Raw genomic sequence first — 26,456 nt, 5'->3', positions numbered from 1 at the left:
ATCCTTCCAGGCATGAACAGCTGATCGCACTATCTCATAGTGTGCATAATATTGCTGCATCAGGGAGGTAACCAGAAATTGTCTATAACAGGAGAGAGATCTTAATAGTCTTCAGTGATCAAAGGCAAGCAGGAGGGTAGAACATGAGGTTTTGCCAGGCTAGTGGGATCCTCAATAAAGCAGGGTGCATAACTTGCAAGGATGTGGCACTGCAAGTCCCACATGTTAATAGGGAATAGTTATGCAACTGCAAGGTTACCACTCTGTTGATGTCCATATGTGTATGACCATGCCCAGAAAATTCTGCCCCTAAGGAAAGAATCCTGTCATCCTTACCTGGTTTGGTTTATATGTGATCCAGACCCACAACTCTGAAATTGCCTAGCAAGTCATTCAGTTGTATCAAACCATTATGAAATCTACAAAAAGATCAGCTGGCATCGATGTATATACCAGAAACGACAATGGCACTGTCATAAGAACATAAGAACATAAGAAATAGGAGCAGGAGTAGGCCATCTAGCCCTTCGAGCCTGCCCCGCCATTCAATAAGATCATGGCTGATCTGTCGTGGCTCAGTTCCACTTTCCCGCCCTCTCCCCATAACCCTTAATCCCCTCTCTTATCAAGAACCCATCAACCCGCTTCTTAAAAATATTTAGCGAGGCAGCCTCCACCACTTCAACGGGCAGAGAATTCCAGAGATTCACCACCCTTTGAGTGAAGAAGTTCCTCCTCAACTCTGTTCTAAACCGCCTCCCCTTTATCTTGAGGCTGTGCCCCCTAGTCCTACTGTCTTTTTTGAGCGGGAAGAGTCTCTCCACCTCTATCCTATCCATCCCATTCATCATCTTATACGTCTCAATGAGATCTCCCCTCATTCTTCTAAACTCTAACGAGTACAAGCCTAGTTTATTCAGCCTCTCCTCATAGCTCAATCCCCTCAACTCCGGTATCAGCCTAGTAAACCTCCTCTGCACTCCCTCCAGGGCCAAAATATCCTTGCGCAGGTGCGGCGCCCAAAACTGCACACAGTACTCCAGCTGCGGCCTCACCAATGCCCTATACAGCTGCAGCAAGACCTCCCTACTTTTATATTCAATCCCCTTCGCTATGAAGGCCAGCATCCCATTCGCCTTCCTGACCACCTGCTGCACCTGCAAGCTGGGTTTTTGCGACTCATGCACAAGGACCCCGAGGTCCCTCTGCACCGTCGCCTGCTGCAGTTTTTCGCCACGTAAGTAATAGTCCTTCCTACCATTCTTCCTACCAAAGTGGACCACCTCACACTTGCCAACATTAAATTCCATTTGCCATTTCCTGGCCCATTCGCCCAGCCTATCTAGATCCTTCTGCAGACTCTCCACACCCTCCGCACAATTTGCCTTTCCCCCAATCTTGGTGTCATCAGCAAATTTCGACACCCTGCACTCGGTTCCCTCCTCCAGATCATCTATATAAATGGTAAATAGCTGAGGCCCCAGCACCGACCCCTGGGGCACCCCACTAGTCACCAACCGCCAATCCGAATAGCACCCATTGACCCCCACTCTCTGCCTCCTATTTGACAACCAATCCTCTATCCACGCTAACACCCTACCCCCAACTCCATGTCCCCTGACCTTCTGCAATAACCTCTTGTGAGGTACCTTGTCAAACGCCTTCTGAAAATCCAGAAAGACCACATCCACCGGCTCTCCTCTATCCACTGCCCTAGACACATCCTCATAGAACTCCAGTAAATTTGTCAGATACGACTTCCCTTTAATGAAACCGTAAAGCCCCCCTTATTAACAACTGGGGGTGTTTTGTGCCAAAATTGGGAGAGCTGTCTCATAGACGAGTCAGTAACAGCCTAACATAGTTATACTCACAGAATCATATCTTACAGCATTACCATTCCTGGGTTTGTTCTGTCACATTGCCAGGACGCACCAGAGATGGTGGTGCAATGGTATACATTAGAGTTGGAGGAGCCCTGAGAGCCCTCAACATTGATTCTGGAACCCATGTAGTCGCCTGGCATCAGACCTGACATGGGCCTCTTACTTCATTTATTTGCTCTTTACTTTTCTTTCTGTGATTGTTCCAGCAACTGTTGCATGTTGCCTTTACGAGGGCTTGCTGCCTTTAAGCGGTCGGTGTTAGCTAGCCACCCAAGCGGCTGGGCTCTTTCGGTGTAGCAGTGTGTTGTGTGCTGGGCTGTATGCTACAAGTATGTTGATCAGCAAGCAGCATGATATTTATGTGTTTGTTGTCCCAATGGGACTGTGTGTGGGGTAATCACACATCACAATCCCTACACTCAAAAGCAGCCCTTAATAAATTCTCCACCTTCTTGTGTCATACAGAGCAAGTTTCTGATATATCCTGTCTTTTCAATAACTCTTTTTATTCTTTGTGCCGTCCTCTAGAGTTTTGGTTCTTCACCTGCTTTCTTAATAAATAGAGGATCAGTGGATATCATCTTACTGTAATTCCCAATGGTCTGTTTTATCACATGGATTATAAATGTGTAATAAATAATATGTACATGCTTTTAAATGTCAACAGGGACTTAGTAATAACACTCTTGCCTCTGAGTCAGAAAGATTGTAAATTTAAGACTCGCTGAAGAAACTTGACCACATAAGTCTCGGCTGATATTCCAGTACAATACTGAGGTGGGGCTAGAGTGTGGAGCTGCTGTCTTTTGGATGATCTAAATCAAGTCCCTGTGTTCTCTCTCAGGGAGATATAAAAGATCCTATCACACTATTTTGAAGAAGTTTAAAAGTTCATTTATTTGTGTCACAAGTAGGCTTACATTAACACTGCAATGAAGTTACTGTGAAAATCCCCTAGTCGCCACACTTCAGCACCTGTTCGGGTACACTGAGGGAGAATTGAGCATGGCCAATCCACCTAACCAGCACGTCTTTTGGACTGTGGGAGGAAACCGGAACATCCGGAGGAAACCCACGCAGACAATGCAGGTTCTGCACACACCATGACCCAGGCCAGGAATCAAACCAAGGTTCCTGGTGCTGTAAGGCAGCAGTGCTAACCACTGTGCCACTGTGCTGCCAGAGCAGTGGAGGCTTCCCTGGTTTCCTGTCCAATTTTGATCCCTTAAGCAACATTACTCAAGAAAAAAAAGAGTGTGTTGTTAGTATCATGTTGTTGGTTGCAAGAGTTTGCTATGTGCAGATTGGGTGCCACATTTCTAACAGTAACTCTACACTTCTCAAAGTACTGAATTAGGTTTCGGATGTCCTGTGGTTGTGAAAGGTGCTATATAAGTTCAATCTTTTTCAGCCATCCTTGAAAAACAACTGCTTGTATTTGGACTAATAAGACTCGATTCTTGAGGCAGACAAACTCTGGCCAGAATGTGGTTCATGTGAGGTATCTGTTGCAGTTATTAGTGGTTAAAGTAAACCAGTTATGACATTTATAGATGTGCCTTTCTAACAATGTATAACTAAAAATAAAAGTGGGAGTATGTTGAGGAATAAGTTGAAGAGGCTTTCTTACTTTATGTGACTGTGTTGCAGGCCATTAGTGGTTGATCGGTGCATGTTCTGTGTTAATCTTTTACTTAAAGTGTGTATTCGGTGTTGAATGGTGCAGATATCAATAATAATTTTAGATCCCATCAATTACTTTTGTGGAATTGGGCTTGTTTCCAAACGTAAGAATATTGCTGTAAAGGTTGATTATTTATGATCTTTACATTAATGAATGAAAATGGTTTATAGTCATTCTTGGATGTAAATTCACAAATATTTGGCAATCCTATGAAAGACCTGAATGAAGGCCTTAACAAGATGTGTATATTATTTAAGGCACTGATATTGATACCCAGTGATTGCTTCTAATTAAGATTAATATTCAACGCAAACATAATCCATTAAAAAACAAACTCAGCAAGTAAGATCCATCCCTGTCTTGCTCATGAACTTATGGATAGTATTGGATTACAAAAATAAATTTATAATTGTGCAAGGAATTGTAGCAAGTCTAAGGATTGAGTGTGTTTAAGAAACCAGCAAAGAGCCACCAAAAAGTTGTTAAAAGGGGAACATGCAGAACAGAGAGCAAATAGCCAGGAATATAAAAACAGATGCAAGAGCTTTGACAAGTATATAAAAAGGAAGAGAGTAGCTAAAATAAACATTGCCCTGTTCGAAGCAGAGACAAGAGAAATTATCATGGGGAATGGGGAAATGGCAGACAATTAACCAGTATTTCATGAGGGTCTTCACAGTAGAACACACAAGTTTTATGCCAGAAATAGATGGAAACCAAAGGGGGGATAAAAAGAGGGAAGAAATCAAGTTAATAAATATCTGCAGAGAAGAAGTACTGGAAAAACTCAAGGGATTAAAATCCAACGTATTCTCAGGACCTGATTGCCCACATCCTAGAGTTCCAAAAAAGGTATCTGCAGAGGTAGTGGACGCATTGGCTATGATTTTCCAAAATTTCCCAGATTCTGGAACAGTTTCATCAGATCAGAAGTTGTTAATGACTGATGTACAGACTAGACAGGTAGGCAGAGAACTTACAATTGGAATGTTCTCAATCCAGGGTGTGATATAAGGCTGAATATGGAGCAAAGTGTATGGATGTTGGAGTGATCATTTCTTGTGTAAGTTTGGACTCTCCTGGTTGCTTTGTGAACCATATTGTTCATTTTTGGCTGAGGTAAGGAGGTTTCTGTCCTTGAAGAGTTACCGACTGCCTATCCATAACATCATTAGGTCTTCATCTCAACAATCCCAATAGCTTAAAAATAGGGGTTGTGAAACCAGGTGGAAACTCTCGGATGAGGAATAGAAGAGAAGAAGGGAGAGGAGGCCAGCCACTCAGACACATCATCAACATGTTTGCCCTTCAGAGTAAGCAGCAGCACCCTGATGGAGTTGAAGGCTAGCAAGGCTTGCAAGGGAGAAGGGGCCTGTCAGGTGCCATTAACCTCCTAGAAGAGTATGTAGAATGAGAATTAGCTATCTGGATATGACTGAGGTACAGTGCAGATGAAGGATCCACTTTTCTGGGGGACAGTAAGATCACATCTAACTGTATATGTGGGCACCCTATGCCTGTGGCACTGAAAGTGACTGTCATCCTCAATTTTTATGCTTCAGGTCGAGTAGGAGATCTCTATGGTGTGTCACAATCTATAGCACACAGTCGCATAAAGCTTGTCATGGATGCGCTCTTTAGGAGAGTGAAAAACTTCATGCATTTCAGAACAGGTGAGGATAGCCAGGCGGAGAGTTTGCAGCTATTTCTGTCTTCCCAAAGATTCAGGGCACCATTGCTTGCACCTCTGAGATCAAAGCACCCATTGGAGAGCCAGAGTTTTTGTGAATTATAAAGGCCCATTCAATGTCCACCGAGTGTGTGCTCACCAGCAGCAGACCCTCCTGGTTTATGCAGGGTGTCCTGGGAGTTGCCATGATTCTTATATTCTTCAGCACTCCCAGGTTCCAAGACTTTGAAAACCCATGCACACTGGATGGCTGGCAGGTGGGGGATAAACGACACTCTTTGAAAATATAGCTGATGATACCTATGAGGCATCTTTGAACACCTGCTGAAGAGAGCTACAACAGAAGCCATTCTTCTTCAAGGCCCATAATCAACAGAACTATAGGGCCTACTCAAAATAAGGTTCCATAACACCTTGTGAGTCATGAATTTTTTGGAGGCTGCTGTGCCTTCATACCATCAGGTTAAAGTCCAACAGGTTTATTTGGTAGTACGAGCTTTCGAAGCACTGCCCCTTCATCAGGTGAAGGAGCAGTGTTCCGAAAGCTCGTGCTACCAAATAAACCTGTTGGACATTAATCTGGCGTTGTGAGACTACTTACTGTGTCTACCCCAGTCCAATGCCGGAGACTCCACATCATGGACTTCATATCAGGACAGTGCTTATGTTCCACATGAACTTCTCCATTGTACTGATCAGGGCACACATTCCCTCTGGAAGTCCACCAGATCACCATGTCTATCCTGCATGACACCCAGCATTTGCCACCTAATGGATGACTCCAGAGGTTACTCACCTGCCTGGGGCTCAGTCTCTTCCTGGACTCCAACACTCTTCCGAATGTCAGAGATCTGGGATCTTTCAGTCTCCAACAGCTCCTCAGGTGCATGGGGGCATGATTTTCCAGTGTATAGAGCCATCTGTACTGAGGCACTAACCCCACCAAGGTACCGGGCGTATCTGAGGTAGTACGAGGTGTGGAATGAGGCTGTTACACAACAACATCGGCAGGTCCCTCCTCCTCCAGTGTTAATCGTGCAGTTACAGCGATGCGTGCATATGAGCATAAAGAAACTAGTAGGTAGCTGCTTCTGCATTCTGCAAATGGGCATGGTGCAATTCCAATATATACGAGAAAACATAGAGGAACAGTGAACATAACCATGTATTCCTATCCCCTGAGCCCTTCATTTCAGAAGCCGTCACTCCCACATTGAAAGTGTGTCCCCTTCACTCTCACCCTCCTCAAAAACTCCCATCTCTTTTCACCCAGCACATCTCTCTCACCTGCTGGCAAACCATAAAATGTCCTCCTTCAACAGCATCCGTATGCCAAATTTGGAATTCCACCACCTGGTACCACTGCCTCCCAGCACATTGTGCTTGCTCTTCTCCTATGAAGACAAAAACACGTTCGTGAGGACATATTTTACATGGCTGAGGTGTACATGCTTCTCCCCAATATCAGTGGTCTATGTGCCCAACACTTTGCAGGACTTCTCCCTTCTACATCCCACCATCCTACCTAGTTCTAAACAGCTTTGCTAGGGCTGCTAGTGTACCACCATCCCTTTGCACCAAATGCATGATCACATATAAATATTCATGCAAGATGCAAAGTGACTTCCTTACTCACCCCTGCAGACTGGAAAAGGTCATTCAAACACTGTATTCAAGTCCTATGCACAGCCTATGGCTGTTCGCTGTCACTGTCACCTCTGTCAAGGCTGTCTTGGTGAGATGTGAAAGCTTCCTCGTGCCATCATATGTCTCCCATTGATCACCGACTGTCTGCAGGAAGGCTTACAAGCAGTCATCACAGAAATGAGGGGCTGTTTGCAATCAGCCATTTCTCTTGCCACTAACTTGGCTTTGTCCTCTGGCTACTATTCCACAATTCCTTTCACAAGTTGGTCTTGTGTGCACAGCAGATAGCAGAAATTGACTGTTACTGAAAAGCATCCTGCCACTGCACAGAGTCCCAAAATTGTTTCCTCAGTCTTGCTGGCATCCTTCCTGATTTTCAGAAAGTTAGCTTGTAGATAAAGCAAACAATTAGGGAGGCAAATGGCATGTTGGCCTTTACTGCAAGGAGATTGGTGTATAAGAATAAAGAAGTCACACTGCAATTGTACAGGGTGGTGATAACACCTGAAACACTGGGTGGACTTTTACCAGCACATTTGCCTGAGGTGCATATGATCCCACCCGAGGCCAACAGAGAATGCCGTTCATCGAGTCTCGCCCGCCCCCAGAAATGGGGCAGGCATGTGGTAAGATTGCGGCCCCTGTGTACAGCTTTAGTCTCCACATTTAAGGAAGAATAAGCTTGTATTGGAGATGATATGGTGAAGGATTACTAAATTGGCCCCTTGGATAAGATGAAGGGAGATTGGGCCTCTATTCACTGGAGTTTAGAAGAATGAATGGTGATCCTATTGAATCCATAGAGTCACTACAGGTAGAGACAGAAGCCATTCAGCCCATTGAGTCTGTGCCGACCCTCTGAAGGAGCATTTCACCTAGGCCCATACCCGACGCTAATCCTGAGCATTGATCATGGCCAATCTACCTAACCTGCACAACTTTGGTCACTAAGGGGCAATTTATCATGGCCAGTCCTCCAAACCTGTACATTTTTCGAGTGGGAGGAAACCCAAGCACCCACAGGAAGCCCATGCAGACATGGGGAGAGTGTGCAGACTTCACATAGTTACAAAAGGCAAGGAATTATAGGCCGGTTAGTTTAACGTCTGTAGTTGGAAAAATGCTAGAATCTGTCATCAAAGAAGAAATAGCGAGGCACCTGGAAAAGAATGGTTCGATTGAGCAGACGCAGCACAGATTCGTTAAGAGGAAGTCTTGTTTGACGAATTTATTGGATTTCTATGAGGATGTGACTAGTGCGGTAGACAGAGGGGAACCGGTGGATGTGGTGTTTTTAGATTTCCAAAAGGCGTTTGATAAGGTGCCTCACAAAAGGTTGCTACAGAAGGTTAGGGTGCACGGAGTTGGGGGTAAGGTATTAGCATGGATAGAGGATTGGCTGTCTAATAGGAAACAAAGAGTTGGTATCAATGGGTGCTATTCTGGTTGGCAGTTGGTGACTTGTGGAGTGCCGCAGGGATCGGTGCTGGGGCCTCAACTGTTTACCATTTATATAGATAATCTGGAGGAGGGGCTAAGTGTAGGGTGACGAAATTTGCTGATGACACGAAGATGAGTGGAAAAACAAATTGCGTGGAGGGTGTGGAAAGTTTGCAGAGAGATCTGGATAGGCTGAGCAAGTAGGCGAGGACCTGGCAGATGGAGTATAATGTTAGCAAGTGTGAGGCTATCCACTTGGGCAGAAATAATAGCAGGAGAGATTATTATTTAAAAGGCGAAAAGCTGCAACATGCTACGGTGCAGAGGGACCTGGGGGTCCTTGTGCACAAGTCGCAAAAACCCAGTCTGCAGGTGCAGCAGGTGGTCAAGAAGGCGAATGGAATGTTGGCCTTAATAGCGAGGGGGATAGAATATAAAAGTAGGGAGGTCTTGCTGCAACTGTACAGGGCACTGGTGAGGCCGCAGCTGGAGTACTGTGTGTAGTTCTGGTCACCGCACTTGCAGAAGGATATATTGGCCTTGGAGGGAGTGCAGAGGAGGTTCACTAGGCTGGTACCAGGGATGAGGGATTTGGCCTATGAAGAGAGACTAAATAGACTGGGTCTGTACTTGGAGTTTAGAAGGATGAGGGGGCATCTTATAGAGGCATATATGATAATGAAGGGGATGGATGGGGTAGAGGTAGAGAGATTCCTCCCGCTTAGAAAGGATAGCAGGACTAGAGGACACAGCCTCAAGACAAGGGGGGGCAGTTTAGATCAGAGTTGAGGAGGAACTTCTTCACTCAAAGGGTGGTGAACCTCTGGAATTCTCTGCCCGTTGAAGTGGTGGAGACTACCTTGCTGAATATATTTAAGTCACGGGTAGATAGGTTTCTGATAGACAGGGGAATTAAGGGTTATGGGGAGAAAGCGGGAAAGTAGAACTGATCCACTTCAGGTCAGCCATGATCTTATTGAATGGCAGGGCAGGCTCGAAGGGCTAGATGGCCTACTCCTGCTTCTATTTCTTATGTTCTTATGTACCCAAGGCTGGAATTGAGCCTGAGTCCCTAGCACTGTGAGGCAGCAGTGCTAACCACTGTGCTACTATACAAGCTTTGGAAGGGGCTTGATATAATGGACCCTGAGATATTGGGCAGAATTTTCTTGTTCCTCTGCGACATATTGGGCAGGAGGCCACTACGACGTGTGCTGTTCAGTGATGGTGAGATCTTATGATCCTACCGCTGTCAATGGGGTTTCCTGATCAACGCATCCTTCACTGCTGCGAAACCCATGGCGGGGTTGTGCTATCGACAGGACTGTAAGATTCTGCCAGCGTGAACAGCAGCAAAATTTTGGCAATTGCTTCCATTGGTCAGAGTATCTAAAACACAGGGATGCAGTCTCAGGATAAGGGGCGAATCACTTACAACTGAGGTGAGGAGAAATTACTGCGCTCAAAGGATTATATATCTTTGGAATTCTCTACCTGAGAGGGTTGTAGATGTTCCACCATCCATTATATAGAAGACAGGGAAAGGCAGATTTTTGAAATCTCAGGGCGTCAAGGAATGGGGGGAATGAGTGGGAGAGTGCAGTTCAAGTTCAAGATCAGCATGATTGTATTGAATGGCAGAGCAGGTTGAATGGACCATACAGTCTACTGACACTATCTTTCATTTTCCTGAGTTCTGGAATTATCGTCAGGTCTATTTTGCAGTTAAAACTGACTAGCATTTACCTGACCTGGAATTAGCAAACAGCTTGTATATGTTAAATGTTAACTTCAATATGCTGTAAGTGTGTGAAGGGAGTAATGTGGGATAAAGATCTACTGAAATGAAATTTAGGCATATTTTATGATTTACATTGAAAGCATGTTTTTAAGGTATTATTTTCTGACAACATTTACAAATGTTTACTGTTAAATCATATCGATGTGCTTATGTACAGTATTACAAAAAAGGTCTAAAATTAATTTGCGAGCTAAAATTCTTACTTTTCATCTAAACAGAATAGCTAAGTAAAATTCAAGTGTTTGCTCTTTGGGAAGAAGTGTGCTTATGCCTCACTTGTGGGTTATAGTCTTTTCCACCATTGGAATAAATATGTTTTTCATTGCTCTTAGATCATAAGACATAGAAGTAGAATTAGGCCACTCAGCCCATTGTGTCTGCTCTGCCATTCAATCCTGGCTTATATTTTTCTCATCCCCATTCCTCTGCCTTTTCCCCATAACCCTTGATCCCTTATTAATCAAGAACCTATCTATCTCTGTCTTCTCATTCTGAAAGTTCCATGAATGCAAATTATTACTTAGTTAATAAAATAAAAGCCAAGACTTAAATTATCTGAGTTGTTGTTTCTTCCTACATTTGACACAGTATTAACTTGGGGCAACATGGTGGCACAGTGGTTAGCATTGCTACCTCACAACACCAGGGACCCAGGTTCAGTTCCTGGCTTGAGTCTGTATGTTCTCCCTGTGTCTACTTGGGTTTCCTCCGGGTGCTCCGGTTTCTTCCCACAGTCTGAAAAACGTGATAGTTAGGTGCATTGGTCATGCTAAATTCTCCCTTAGTGTATCCGAACAGGGTCCAGAGTGTGTGACTAGAGGATTTTCACAGTAACTTCATTGCAGTGTTAACATAAACCTACTTGTGACAATGATAAATAAATTTTAAATCTTCATTGGTGGAACATCTCATCTCACTCAGTCTTTCATCTTCTTTAGACTTTGAAAATGCAAGCTTAGTGTTACCTCATCACAACGTCTTGATTCAACTTATCATTTTTACTTTTCAACCTTGGTGGAATTCTACATTTCTGTTCTTCATCAACATGCATTTATTAAAAACAATCAAATGACATATTTTTAAGAAGCATTTTTAACCAATGGATGGTTATTAAATGAAAAGACAGACTGAAATTCCTTTATGCTTTCAGTGACATGTTCTAATTCATATCATTTTGCAAGATAGGAATGCTCCATCCTTTCTGAAACACTTTCACTGTAACCATTAGCACTGTAGAAGTCTCGAGGCTGAAAGCGTTCAAGGTTTTTACTACGTTTGTCAGATAGTACAAAATTCCATTACCCAAATTGTTGGACATGTGTGACAGAGGTTGACCTTTTGTCATGTCAGTGCATTTTGCTTAGGCCTCAGGCTGAAGCCTAATGGCCTCAAGTCTGATTTACTCACTGTAATAAGGGCAGAAGGTCAAGCAATTGTCAGCTTGCCTGTACATTCTCTCTTCAGAGCTGGTTGGAGGCTGTTAACATGAAGCTTTTCAAAGTGAATTTACAACCAGCAGTACTGACAGAGACCAATCAGTACACCATAAATGTCAGGTTAGTGAGATTGAGCAGTAAGTAAAGTACTGACGGCACACTATTGGCTAGAATCAGTCGCTGAAGGTTTGACTAAATGTGGTAAGCATGTTCATTGGAAAATCATTAATACAACATGATTATCTGGCTGATTCAAACTTGGGGCATGATTAGTGGCGGGTGCAGGGTGACCTATTCCATACACCTCCCCAACCCCTCCCTAGATCATAAGAACTGGGAGACTTTAACTCCCAGGTCTCAGTTACTGATAGCGTACAGGAGTCAAAACTGATCAGTGATCAGGCTTCTGCGGGGCATCCACAAGAAAGGTAAGAACAGATTGGGGGAGCAGAATGCCAGACACGTGAGACGCAAAGTGTCATTGTGGGCTAGGAGAAGGACTCCTCCTCCTGTCCCTCAAAGAATCTTTAATTTTTTTTTTACAAGAATAACATGCCTGGATCCTTACTTTTACTGGTGAGTCACTGTCCATATTGATTATAGTCAAGCCCACAGTTAAAATGGAGTTCGCATCCCAGTGAGGCTTTAGATTGCTCAGAAGTTCTCCTGAAATGTTTCCATAACCAGACTAAAAACACAAACACACTAAGCTATCCCAAATAATGATAAGTGTATTCAACTTTATTTCATATCCTTTTGGGTCAGCATCCAATTGGCAAAGTTGATTTGTTATACCTTAGTTGCCAGATCAGAACAATATTTGGTTTCTCGTAGTCTGTTATACCTGACTGTATCTGAAAAATCAGTTTATAAAATTTCTTTCTGTTGATTACAACTCCAGCGAGTGAAATCTCAATGTATAATTCCTTGAAGTTAGGCTTGCTGAGCTTCAGTGAATTGTCAAATCAATCAGAATGGATATAAATAGACAATGAATGAAATGTCCAAACTAATTTTTACAGCCTGAAGCATGCTGCTTTACACTGTCTAGATTTTGTTCTCTACTTCCCACACTGGCTATCAGAAGAAATGTGGACAGGAGTGGTCATACAGTTCTTCAAACTTATAATAACATCATGTATTTTCACTGACCCAGTGAGATGGGGAGGTGAGCCCTGAAGGGCTCTCGCTTCTGGTTGGAAGCGTCTGAGTGGGAAGAAAGCAGGATTAGGTTATTGAGTTGGATAATCAGCCATGATCGTGATGAATGGTGGAGCAGGCTCGAAGGGCCAAGTGGCCCCCTCCTGGCTCATATCTTCTGTGTTTCTATGGCTGATCACACACCTCAACTTGCTTTCTGCCCTTTCCCCATATCCCTTGATTCCCTTTGTGTTGAAAAATTCAGTGAGTCTAACCCTTTGAGATCACTGTTTGGTTCAATAGTAACTTAAATTAAGTAACTTTTAAGTTAAAGTTCCCCAGTTGAATGTTGAACTAACTGATAGCTGAACCTTTAAACAACATACTGTTGACAACATTGTCCAACCCGAAGCTTAGGTTATTTCCCTTTGCAAATAACAAATACCTTGACAATAACATTAAAAAACAATAGTTATTTAAGCCTAATGGCTCATTCATCCTATTTAGGATTAGAGGATTTGAAATGAGTTGGTAGTAGGTCCCCAGGTATCGACTGGCTGTTTGCTGATCGTTTTGATCAGCGGATCTTCAGTCATTCAGCACTGATTAATCACTTCCATACTTAATATTTAGCTTTGGATAAACACTCAAATAATTAATTTTATTCACGTGTCCTGTCTGGAAGCTGATGCATTTTTTTAGCTTTTAGCATAAGGGACGAATATATTAGCCGTCGGCTGCAGCACTTTTGGGTGTCCACTTCTTTGACCATAATGTATTCTAACGATCACTGCCCCAAGGTATTCACTACTGGAGAATCAGGGCACTCAATGGTTGAGCCTTTGGTATTCGTGCCTAAGTGTGCTGCCCCTTTGTGAGGCCAAATTAAATAGCTGGTTAAAAATCATATACATATTAAAATTACATATTTAGGCCAAGGCTTTCCATCTTACCCCCTTCCCCCCTCTCCCCAACAACCCCAAACAACTAAGAGAAGTACGCTGTTGTGCCCCTGCCCTCCTACTACAAGCTTGCAACCAGTCTGGCTGGAGAAACAGCACCTATTTTAATGAGCAATGAATGTCAAAGGCACGCAAATGCCAAAGAATGGCCTCTGCTTTATTCCTTATCATTTTCACTCTTTGGACACTGGGCAGAGAGGCTGTCATGTTTTCTTACATTACATTGTCTATGCAAGTGCCTTCATAGTACAGCACTGTACTGTTCACATCATGTAAAGGAGAACCTGCAGGCACCTGTAGACAGCACATCAGGAGCCTGCAGCAAAACTTTGCCCCCAAATTGCTGAGACATTCTAGTTGAGCCTAAATCCTACGAGTTAATAAATTATGGGCTGGAAATATAGCCAGTGACTGGAGACATCTTGGAACAGAAGAACGCCTTGCCCTGCCGTAGGTGTGTTCCAATTGTGAAGGGTGATACCTAGGCCTTAATATTTGTACTTTGAAGGTATCTTGACTCACTCATAAACTGCATCATCCATCACACCACAAGATCATAAGCAATAGGAGCAAGAATAGATTCTTCAGCCCATCAACTTTGCTCTGCCATTCAATAAGATCATGACTGACCTGATTGTGTCCATTTTCTGCCCATAGCCTTTGATTCTCATCTCAATCTAGAATCTATCTAACTCAGCCTTGAATACATTCAATGACCCAGCTATCACTGCTTTCTGTGGAAGAGGATTCTAAAAGCTCACAACCCTCTGAGAGAAGAAATTCTTTCTCACCTCCACCTTAAATAGGAGAACTCTCATTTTTGAATTGTGCCTCCGAGCTCTACATCTCCCATGAGAGCAAACATCTTCTTAGCATTTACCCCAACAACCCCCCTTCAGAATCATAGATGTTTCAAAAGAAAACCTCTAATTCTTCCAAACTCCAATGGGCATAGGCCAGCCTGCTCAGCCTTCTCTCTCTCTATATGAGGAATCAACCGAGCGAACCTTCTCTTAACTGCTTCTGATGCAAATATGTCCCTCCTCAAGTTAGGAAACCAATACTGTCTGACCTATTCTGGGGATGATCTCATCAGTGCCTTCTACAGTTGTAACAAGACTTTCCTTCTTTTATACACCATCCTCCTTGCATTAAAGACCAACGTTCCATTTGCTTTCCTATTTACCTTGCCGACATGCTAACATTTAATGATTCATATACAATGATACCTAGATTCTTCCCTGTACAGCAGCATTCTGCCGTCTCTCTCCACTTAAGTATTATGCTGCTTTTCTATACTTTCTGCCAAAGTGGACAACTCACATTTCCCCCCATAATACACCAATTGTCAACTTTTTGCCCACCCACTTAATTTATCCGTTTGCATCTTTATATCCTCTTCACAACTTGCTTTTATACCTATCTTTGTATCACCAGCAGATTAGACTTCAAGTTGGTCCCTTCATCAAAATCATTAATATAGATTGTGATAGTTGAGGCTCAGGACTGTCCCCTGCAGCACTCTGCTAGTCTTCGTTTGCCAGCGAGTCTACCGTTTCCTATAAGTTCGTGCTTTGGCTTACAAGTGAGCCAAATGTTATTGGAGGCACACAGGAAAATGAAGCTAAGGGCACAATTAAATCAGGCATGCTCTTACCGATTGATAGAACAGGCTCAAGGTATTGAATGGCCTTGTTCCTATCCCTTGGGTTCTTATGTTTTAACCAGTCATCTACGCATGCTAGTATATTACTCCAAACACCATGAGCTCTTATCTTGTGCAGTAATCTTTTCTATGGCTCCTTATTGAATGCCTTTTGGAAATACAAAAACACTGGAGCTACTGGTTCCTTTACTCATGCTGCTTGTAACATCCTCAAAGAACTCAAATATATTTGTCAAATGTGATTTCTCTTCACAAAAACATGTTGACTCTCGCTGATTGTTTTAAGGTTTTCTAAATGTCCTCCTTAATAATTACCTCATTAATAATGGATTCTAACATTTCCTCAATTATAGCATTGGACTAACTGGTCTATATTTTCCTGCTTTCTGTCTCCCTCTTTTCTTGAATAGGAGTTCTACATTTGCGATTTTCTAATTCAAAGCAATCATTCCAGAATCTAGGGAATTTTAGAAAATTATAATCATTATATGATTCTATGATTCTATATCCATCCACTACCTGTGCAGCCACTTCCTTTATGATGCTAAGATGTAGCCATCAGGTCTAGAATAATTGTCAGCCTTTAGTCCCATTAGTTTTGATAGTACTTTTTCTCTAATGATTACGATTGTTTTAAGTTCCTTCCTCCTTTTAGGCCTCCTGATTTTTAACTATTTTTGGATGTTTTGTGTCTTCTATTGTGATGACAGATACAGAATACATGTTCAAAGTCTCTGCCATTTCTTTATTTCCAATTATTAATTCCCGGATCTCATTCTCTAAGGGATCATGGTTGCCTTAGCTACTCTCTTCCTTTTTATATACTTGTAAAACATTTTACCATATTTTGTTATATATCTAGTTAGCTTTCTCGCATACTCCAATTTCTACAATGCTCTATGCATCATTGTTCATCTTTTCTTTCAATTTAATTCCATCCTTAACTTCATTAGTTGTTTACAGATCCTGCATGCTTCTTGTTGGGCATTTCTTTCTCAAAGGAATCTATCTTTGTTGAGAATTATGAAATATCTTCTTAAATGTCTGCCACTGCTTCTCTAACATCTTACCATTTAACTCTTTTTCCCAATAACACTTTTGACAAATTTGTCTTTGCACCATTGTAGTTGCCTTTATTTATTTTAAAAACACTAGTTCACTAATGTCCTTTAGGGAAAGAAATCTGCCATTCTTATCCACTCCGGATTATATGTGACAATGACATAGTTGACTCCTAAATGCCTTTGGGGATAGGTAATACATGCTGGCCCAGCCAATGATGCTTACATCCCATGAATGAATAAAAATATGTTTCAGACCCACATTTTTCAAACTGATTGTAAAACTTTATCATGTTATATCATTTTTAGCTTTAGTAACAGAGAATATTTTACCATGAGTTTATTAAATAATCCTATTTCATTACGCGCTACTAAAATAGCTTGCCTCCGGTTGGTTGCAGAATGCATTGTTCTGTGAACTCATCCTCCAGTCTGTCTTTGCTAATTTGATTAATCTGATCTGCATGAAGATTAAAATCTCCCACAATTCTTCTACCTTTGTTAAAATCCCCCATTATTTCTTGATTTATGCTCTATACTACAATGTCATTACTGTGGCTTATAAACTACTCCCGCCAGAGACTTTTTTCTTCCAATCAAACTGATTCTATATTTTGATCCTTCAAGCCAAGATTATTTCTCTCTACTGTATTGCTTCATCCTTTATTAACAGAGCTACCCCACCTCCTTTTTCTCTTTCCTATACTTTCAAAATGCCAATTGCCCTTGAATATTCAAGTCCCAACTATGGTCACTTTGCAAACATATCTCTGTATTGGCTGTCTTGTTAGACTCATTTATTTCTACTTGTGCTATCAATTCCTCTACCTGCGAATGATGTGTGAATTCAGAAAAAGATCCTTGAATTCTATCATTTTATCATTTGTCCCTGTGCTGACCTTATTTGCTGTTGCACTCTTATTTTATGTGCTCAATCCAATATGGATGAGTTGCAAACCCACTTGCAAACTGCCTGTGGCAGCTGAAGTCAGGGAAACGACTCAGGTCATGATGATTCAGGTTTCATCTATGCTTAACAGGTAATTGATTCAGGTTTCATCAATGGTTAACATGTAATCAGGAAATTAATATTTAGTCCATGAAAACACATTGTTTGCATGCTTAGACAGATGCTCACTTCTGCAGTGTAAATGAGTAATAATTAACTCAGTGTAGAAATTAAGTGAAATTAAATGACACAGGAGATATCGGCCATGTCTGGAGCAATTCTGCACACTTAATACAGATCCACAGTATTTTCTTAGCTGACATAAGTGAAAACTTTCACTCAAACTCATTTTGTTTAGTAATTGTTAGAGCTAGATTGTAGTACCACCTAGTGTTAGATGGGTAATGTTTTAATGAGAGGCACATTAAAATTCAGTCTATTTCTGGTTCCCATGTAAAGATTACTTCAACTGTAACCCCCCAAAAACTCATACGAATCATCGTGAGGAAAACATATCCATTTGGCCTGGATTGTGAGGTCAGTGGTGAATCTACAATGCTTACAACTAATCTCAAAGAAAATTCCTGATCTTTGTCTGTGGATGTCGTGTTTCCAATGGCAATTTGAATCTGATGCCAAGTCAAGGGGATATTCAGGTGTCCTGCAATTGTTGTGCCATCAAGCAGGGTAAGTGGTCAATCATATTGAATTGGTCTTGCAGATCACAAACCAGAAAGTAAATGCACTGAAATTTCCACTTCTACTTACAATTGTACAGAGGCTGAAATAAACCCAGGATTGTAACTTACACCATTAACACAGAAGGTGAAATATCATAAAATATCATTAAAAAAAATAAAATTTGGAACATTTTATTGTTATGGAGAAATGTGGCATTTCATAAATATAAAATTTGTTTTTCATTGCCAGTCAGGCTATTCGGGGGTAAGTATAAACTTAATATGTCATTAAAAGCTCTATTACACCTCACTCAGTCAGATGTAACCTTTTAAAGTGCATTTATAGTGAGGCCAGGAAATTAAAGGAAAACAATCATTTGAATGATTTCTAATTATTTTTGCAGTGCACCCTATGAAGGATTGTAGGTTTACTAACAGCAACTTTTCATTTAATTTTGCGTACGTATAATTCAAATTTGTTGTAATTCAGAGGAGAAATGTTAGTGAAAGCTTACAGTTCCATCATCACAACACCCAAAGTCCTGGCTATTAAGATGTGCAAACATCAGCATTAATTGTGGATTTCAATTAAATGCTGTATGCAAGGACTTATAAATTAGGCAGTTTCACTGATTATTGCAATCATTTACAAAATTGATTACCTTGAAGAAACTCAGTGCATCCCAGTAGTAGCTGAAGACAATATATCCATCTTATGATGACAATTCATAGTGAAACAGAGCACGTTGATTAACATAAATAAGTCCTCATGGAAACAACTGGATGTTTCAAGAGTAGATTTCTGTATGGAATCCTATAAACAAGTCAATTAATATATTGAAATGTAATAAGCAGGGAGAAGAAACAGATTATTGTGACATTATTGAGAACTTGAGATCAATTGTTTTTTGCTTGTTCCATTGTTTGTGATGGGTATTCTGATAAATAAGCCTAACAACTACAAAGTTATTCATTCTTCCAGTTCTTGACAAAAGACACGCGCCAGAATTTTACCACTCCGCCCACCACAGAAATCGGAATGGGCAAGGGGCAGTCCATGGAAAGCCTCAGGATTGACCTTGGGCAGGATTTTGCAGTTTTGGGATGAGCGAAGCCATAAAATCCCAATTTGGAGACCAATTGATTTATTTAAATCCTGAAATTTTCCCCTCAAATCTCCCCCCATGAGCTCCTTGTCACCATGGAGACTCAACTCCTGTTAAGTCAAAAGATTCAATTCAAATTTTATTGTCCATTGAGAAATTAATTGTGCTCATTCATTAAAAATCACTCCCAAAATAATAATTAACAATGAAAAAGATGCACTACATCACAAACAATGAGCAATGTAAACTGAGTCAGTGCAGTGCAATGCCAGCTTATCTCTAGATACACAGAAAATACATGGACAAATTCTTTTTCTTGATCAGAGGGCTGGAATAGTGAGATGGAAGGCATTAGCTTTCCAGGGATACTCTCCTGAGGATATAAAGAGCAATGGATGCAAAATTATCATTCAGTCCATGGTAACATTATAGAAAAGACACCAATTACTTAAGTTTCCTCCCTCCTTCAGTGATCTTTGTCTTGTTTAATGGGTTGGCCTTTCCCACATTAGGAGAGGACGCAGGTAAGCAACACTTGTGCTGACATAGAAGGAATGCTGCAAAGCATTTCTCTAGTGCACCAGCCTTTCTACGATGATCATGGACCTCACCTGGCTGGGCCGGTTGATGCTATCCCACCTGCTCTGCTGTTGGATACTGCTCCCATTGTATGAAGCCAAGCCTAGGGAGTCTGATGGCGAGGACTATTAAATCTTGGTGGAGATGTTCTGTGAGGATCCCAGCTATTCCTGTCATCCTGGTGTCCTTGAAGGTGATTGCAAGTGGCAGGTCCCATAATTCCTCCAGGCTGTGGAGTAATTGGACACAGCTCGGCCCCTGATCCATCTCAGTGGCTTCCATCATGGCTGAATGAATTAAGGGAGTGCTGCATACCTGGAGAGCCAGCATTGAAGGAGGAGGACAGCACTGCCGGAACTCCAGCAGCAAGAGAACATCCTCTCTTTCCTGTCCCAAGAACAACACTACGTGTTGCCTCCAAAGGCACTGGGGTGTTCTAGGATTCTCATATTCACAAAGTGCACCACAGCTAATTGCTCCACTTACTCTTGCTACGTTCAAGAGCAGAATTCCTTGTGTCTTACGTCCTCCATCTAAAGTCAACCATAAGAGAGGGGGATAAACTGATAGAGAGATATAACTAGCGACTCTCAACAAATAAACTAGTGAGTAACCCAGGATTGAGTTTGGGGCCCCTTGCTGAATACCTCGAAATTACACTAGCCGATTATTGAAAGGCGGTGAGTTGTTGGCAGTGGGGCGCGCTGTCTACTAATATATGGTTTGTTGCTTTAGGGAGCCTGTCCTTTTTACTGCAACAAAGCCTATATGTTATACTTTGGTAAGATTCACATAAGAATCACTTTGGCTGACTGATTACATCTCTTAATGCCACTTGTAAATATTTAGTGTCATATATGTTAACAGTTACCATGCAGAATACTTTCCAGAGATCCTGCTGTCACATTACTTAACCAGTGATAAATTGTATCAGATATTTAAAGAATCTGTGAAAATATAACTTGCCACTTGTTTGTTTATATATTGACAAGATGATATAGTCCTTGAGTGTCAAAGGTGATGTGAACTGCTATGGTTTTCCTGTCAAAGTAACTAGAATTATTTAAATGGTCTAATGGGATAAGGATTTAGCACAGATTGAGGCAGGCAGACTGGCCTCCCAGCTGTTACATCATCTGACACAGGAAGTTGCTATAGTAATCAATTTAAGAGCTTTTCAGGAACACATTACAATATTTTGTAACATTCATTGAACAGTGCAAATTTTGCTCAGATCAATTCAATACTTTGGGTTCCATTTTATCCTCTGGTTTTACACTAGTCAAAACATATTTTGCTACAGATACAGAAGTGATAATGTTTGCAGGGAGACTTTGATGCTTTGATGGGGATTTTAACTGCCCTCAATTCTGCCTTTAATTGGTGCCCATTCACACTTACATTCTCTAGAGTATTACTATTTCCAGTCAAAACCAACAATCCTGGTTACCTTTCCCCACAATTTTGTTTACATTTTCAATTAAGTCATGTTCCTTTGTGTATACCAATGTTCATCTTATGTGGTCAAAACGTATGAGGTCTTTTTTTCCTCTGGCAATTTTCCCTCCTCTTCTCCTGAAGACATTGGAAGTAACTTTTAACTTTAGTTTGAGTGTAAAGCTACCAGTATTAGACCAAGGTGCCTGTTATAGACTCTTTGATATTATCACTTCTAATCGAGGAAAGGAAAATTGGGTGGGATGTATTACAGGAATCTGATACAATTCTTCCAACTTTAAGTGCTCCCATCCTCAAGTTGAAAATCACTGTCGTGGATTCATGGTTGGATGTGCCTTCGGTTTTTTTGCCAGTTTTTGTTTGCACATCATCACAGAATCGCTAAAGGGCAGAAGGAGGCCATTCGGCCCATCAAGTCTGCACCAATCACAATCCCACCCTGGCCCTATTCCCAAAACCCCTCATATTTACCTTGCTAATCTCCCAATATAAGGTTAATTTGCCATGGCCAATCAACATAACCCGTACATCTTTGGACTGTGGGAGGAAATTGGAGTACCCTAAGGAAACCCACGCAGACATTGGGAGAAAGTCCAAATTCCACACAGACAGTGACCCAAGGCTGGAATTGAACCAGGTCCCTGGTGCCGTGAGGCATCAGTGCTAACCACTGTGCCACCGTACCACCCACAAGATAAAACAGCCAGTCCTGGTTTATTCATTTAACGTGGTTTCACTTTAATGTTGTTTCTAAAATGGTGTCAATATATTCATATAATGTTGTCAGTTTCACTTTAATGTGATTTGCCTTAGCCTTCTTTTTCTGTGGCCTGCCTACTGATATGAACTTTCCTGCAGTGCTTTTGCGCTCGCCATCAGTCCCCTTTTCCTTTGCTGCTGAACTTGCCTCCTGATGTTGCCTTCCTTCTGCCTGACCTTACCTCCTGGCACTTCTTCTTGATCTTGCCTCTGTCCTGAATTGCCTGCCAGTCTCTGTTCTTATCTTGTCCCTTGCAGGCTGTTATTCCTACTTCAGTCCTGGCTCATGGTTCTGCTGCTGAAATCACACTGAAATCCTGGCCTCCAGTTGTTCGGTGCAACTAGTCCTTGGAATTCATCTACTACTTGCGCCAACCAAATTCTGCCACTAGATAGAATCTGATCAATCTAAAATGTGTTTTTTTTTAACTCATTCTTGGGATATGGATGTTGCTGGCTGCCCATCGCGAATTGCCCAAGGACAGTTGAGAGTCAACCACCTTGCTGTGACTCTGGAGTCACATGTAGTCATGATGTGGATGTGAGTTTACTATCAAAGCTTGTGAGTTTACTATCAAATAAATCGGTTGGACTAAAACTTGGTGTTGTCAGACTTTTTACTGTGTCACATGTAGGCCAGCCCTAGTAAGGATTTCCCTTCCCTAAAAGACGTTAGTGAACCAGATGGGTTTTTCCGACAACCAATACTAGTTTCATGGTCATCAGTAGACTCTTAGTTCCAGATTTTTTTTATTGAATTCGAGTTGCACCACCTGCTGTGATGGATTTGAACCCAGGTCCTCAGAACATTAGCTGAGTTTCTGGATTAATAGTCAAATGATAATACCACTTGGCTATTGCCTCCCCTGTTATTTCTTTAAACATTTTACAAAATATTGTACATTGCATTTTGCAGTGCAAGTTATTTCAGCTGGAATGCCCAATGCTGCAGATGTATGGTACAGTATCTCAACCTGTACATTGTTTTTTCCAGTGAGAAATGTTTGATGGAACCTAACTCTGGCTTTAACGTTAATTGCTATGGAAACCTATGATCCACTTAAAGGAATTTAAATTGAAGTCCCAATTTTCAGGAACTTAACCACAACTTTCAGTGAGGACTCAACAAGCTGATGAAACATGAAGGACATCAACCGCACATCCAATTTCACTTATACTTTAGCAAGTCTTTCCAGATAGCTATTAGGAACAGAAACTTTTAGCTATTCTTCTGTTCCTCCCTTCTATATAAATTTTCACTCTTGTCTTAAAGTTACAAAGCCAGTGTTCAGAGTGGACTGGGCAAACCTGAAACCATCTCCTTTCTTGCTCCAAAAACCAAATTCAAATGTTGCTGCCCCAGAGAGCAGTTAAGTTAGAACAGACTAGTAATTAAACCTAGAATCTTCTTGGTCACAATGGCTCAGCTCTTCACTACCTTAATCACCAAGTCATTGGATAAGTAATAAAACTATTCAAATTGAAAATAATTTACAGAGACAACAAGAAATAGAGCTGAAAAACATAAAAGAAAATTTGAACAAAACAAAAATCTGAATCGGACCCAGCTGGCTATGAAATTGTCTTATTTTACATAAATATTTATATTGCATACTTATCTCTTTTGGATGTGAGGGTGTACAGAGTTTTAATGAAAATTAAAGTTAAGTTTCGTGCAGCAATTAAAGAATCATTTGGAAGCTGTTTAATGAACCGAATATTTTGTCATTTGGTATTCTGTCCTCTGTCTGTGAAAAAGACTGCAAAGTTGGAAAAGAAATAAGCTGCAGTTGTTATAAAGAATGCAACAAAGGTGCATTCTGTAAAATGTGGGACATTTAAGCTTCAGTAAACTAATGCCTGATACCTGTATGTTTATCAAGATTATTGAATTAATTTACATTGAGCACATTGTTTAAAAAGATTTAGAAATGGCAAATCATAGAATCCCTACAGTGCAGAACAGTCCATTCGGCCCATCAAGTTTGAACCGACTCTCTGACTGAGTAACCTAACCCCTGCTCTAACACTGTAATCCACACAGTCCCCATGACTAATCTGTCTAATTTACACATCTGGGAACACTAAGGGGTAATTTAGCATGGCCAATCCACCTAAATGGCACATGTTTGGGCTGTGGGAGGAAACCAGAGCAGCTGGAGGAAACTCATGCATACACAGGAAGAATGTACAAACTCCACACAGACATTCACCCAAGGCTGGTACTGAACCCGAGTCCCCAGCACTGTGAGGCAACAATGCTAACCACAGTGCCACTGTGCTGCCCTCAGAATTCCATAGCCCTGATATTTATGGACCATGGTTTCAGAGTATTTATGTGAGGTGGCAAAGGGTGTGGGGTAGGTGGGATAGGGGAGGAGTTGGGTGAGGGGGGCAGAGGAAATTATGGTCTGAAATTCCTGGATTCTGAATCTAGAATTCCAGATTTCCCCAGCCATGCAGAGTTTTAACTCCAGGACATGTTTAAATATTTTCCTCAGGCCCTGCCCAACAGGCTTACAGGCTTCATTGGCTGTTGGGTGGGATGAAGGAGCAGGTGTAATGATGGAGAGGTGGAGAGATTGTCAGGTGGGGGGCAGGAAAGGGTAGTGGATTGTGGTAGACTATATTTGGGAGCAGGTCAGTAGCCAGGGCATGTAGAGTGTTATGGATCCAATGCTTCTCGCCTCCAGTATTTGTCAGATTTTCTGAGGTGAAATCAACTGAATGACAAAAATTAAAACACTGTTAAAATGCAACCATTTTAAAATCTTCAATGACCAACCTGTCCTAACAGGGCATTGGTTAGTTGCCCACTGTCCTACCTCCTTTAATAGTGGAAGAAGGCAGGTTTGAGCTGACGGTTATATTTGAAATTTGTAACGTACTTCCTTCTCACCTGACCCAAACTTGGTCATTTTTAAATGTTAAAACTCCCCCAGCTGGGTCCGCAGCACAGGCTATTTGCTCAACTGATCAATGCTGACTTTTACGTTCCACGTAAGCCTTCTCCCAACCTTCTCCATTTACATTTTTCTTTATCTGAACTGCAGCAGTAGTTTAAAAGAGAACCAGTAAGTACTGTGTTAAATTTATAGCATAACTAGTTAAACCATTTAACACGATTACAAATTGAATGAGCCAGGCGGTTATGCTGGAACTGTATAAAATGTTGGTTAGGCCACAGCTAGAGTGTTGTGTACAGTTCTGGAACCCACATTATAGGAGGGATGTGGTAGCATTGACGAGGGTGCAGAGGAGATTTACAAGGATGTTGACTGGGCAGGAGAGTTTTAGTTATGAAGAGAAAAACCTTTTCACCTAGAGTGTGATAGGAGTTTGGAACCCTGTCTGAAAGGCTGTGAAGACAGGGACATTCATAATATGTAAGCAGTATTTAGATGTGCATTTGTGATACTAAGGCACATATGCTGGAAAATGGGATTAGGAGAGTTAGGTGGTTGTTTTTGACCAGCATAGATATCATGGGCTGAAGATCCTTTTCAGTGCTATTGGGCACTATGGCTCTATCACTGGAATTTTGCCACTCCACCTGCCATAGGAATTGAAATGGGCAAGGGGCAGACAATGGGAAGGTCCATTGATCTTGGGCGAGATTTTCCGGTCTTGGGTCGAGCATGGCCGTAAAATCCTGCCCAATAACTCAATGGGTGATTTAATCTTCATATAGTTTGAGGTTTAAATTGGCAATGATAGCCTTGAGGATGAACCCATAGAACTTATTTGGGACAATGTGTTCTACAATGTGTTATTTCAGTTCTGGTAATGCATAATGAGGCAGGATTCACTGAAGATCTAATAATAAAGGATCCTTTAGGCAAGCATGATCATAACATGATAAAATTCCAGGTTCAGTTTGACAGTGAGAATCTCATATTTTAATCTAATACCAAAAACTTAAAACAAAGGTATAAGACAGAATTGGCTAATGTATACTCGGAAAATAGGTTACAATGTAAGATAAGCAGTAGTAGGTATTCAAGGAGATATTGCAGATCTCTTAACAAGGTTGCCACACAAGATAAGTGCTTGTGCTGTCTGTTTACTATCCATGTCTTAACATCGATAGAAAATGTGGGTAGTAAACTAACTAGCTGATAGGAAACAGAGGCCAGTATTTTCCAGCCTCTCTTCAGTGGGTTTTCCTGTGGTGGAGTGGCTCACCCTTGGCCACTGGTAGGATATTCCAATCCTGCCGAAGCCAATGGCGATTTGTATGGCTTGCCCGTACCATTGACAGGGAACCCGCAATGGTGGGGGATGGGTTTGACTTCATAAGCACCAGAACGTCCTATTGGCTGGAAAAGTTGGAAAATCCTGCCCAACGGGTTGGAATAAATGGCTCAGTTTTCATATTGGCAACTATAACTAATGATTTGCCACAGAGATCAGTACTCTCGGCTCAACCATTCATAAACTATATTAATGTATATATTAATGAATTGGACGAAGGGACAGAGTATATTGTAGCCAAATTTGCTAATGGTATAA

General features: G+C 41.5%; 1 protein-coding gene across 1 annotated transcript in view; it reads left to right on the top strand.

Moving 5' to 3' along the window:
- prdm6 (PR domain containing 6) overlaps nucleotides 1–26,456 on the top strand; it is a 222,615-nt gene that overhangs the window by 59,761 nt on the left and 136,398 nt on the right. The window lies entirely within an intron of this gene.

The sequence above is a fragment of the Carcharhinus amblyrhynchos genome, chromosome 5, assembly GCF_965287045.1.
Source record: "Carcharhinus amblyrhynchos chromosome 5, sCarAmb.v2.hapA, whole genome shotgun sequence".
Taxonomy (NCBI): domain Eukaryota; kingdom Metazoa; phylum Chordata; class Chondrichthyes; order Carcharhiniformes; family Carcharhinidae; genus Carcharhinus; species Carcharhinus amblyrhynchos.
Note: the sequence above shows the minus strand (reverse complement) of the source record. Positions and strands in the feature narration are given on the sequence as shown.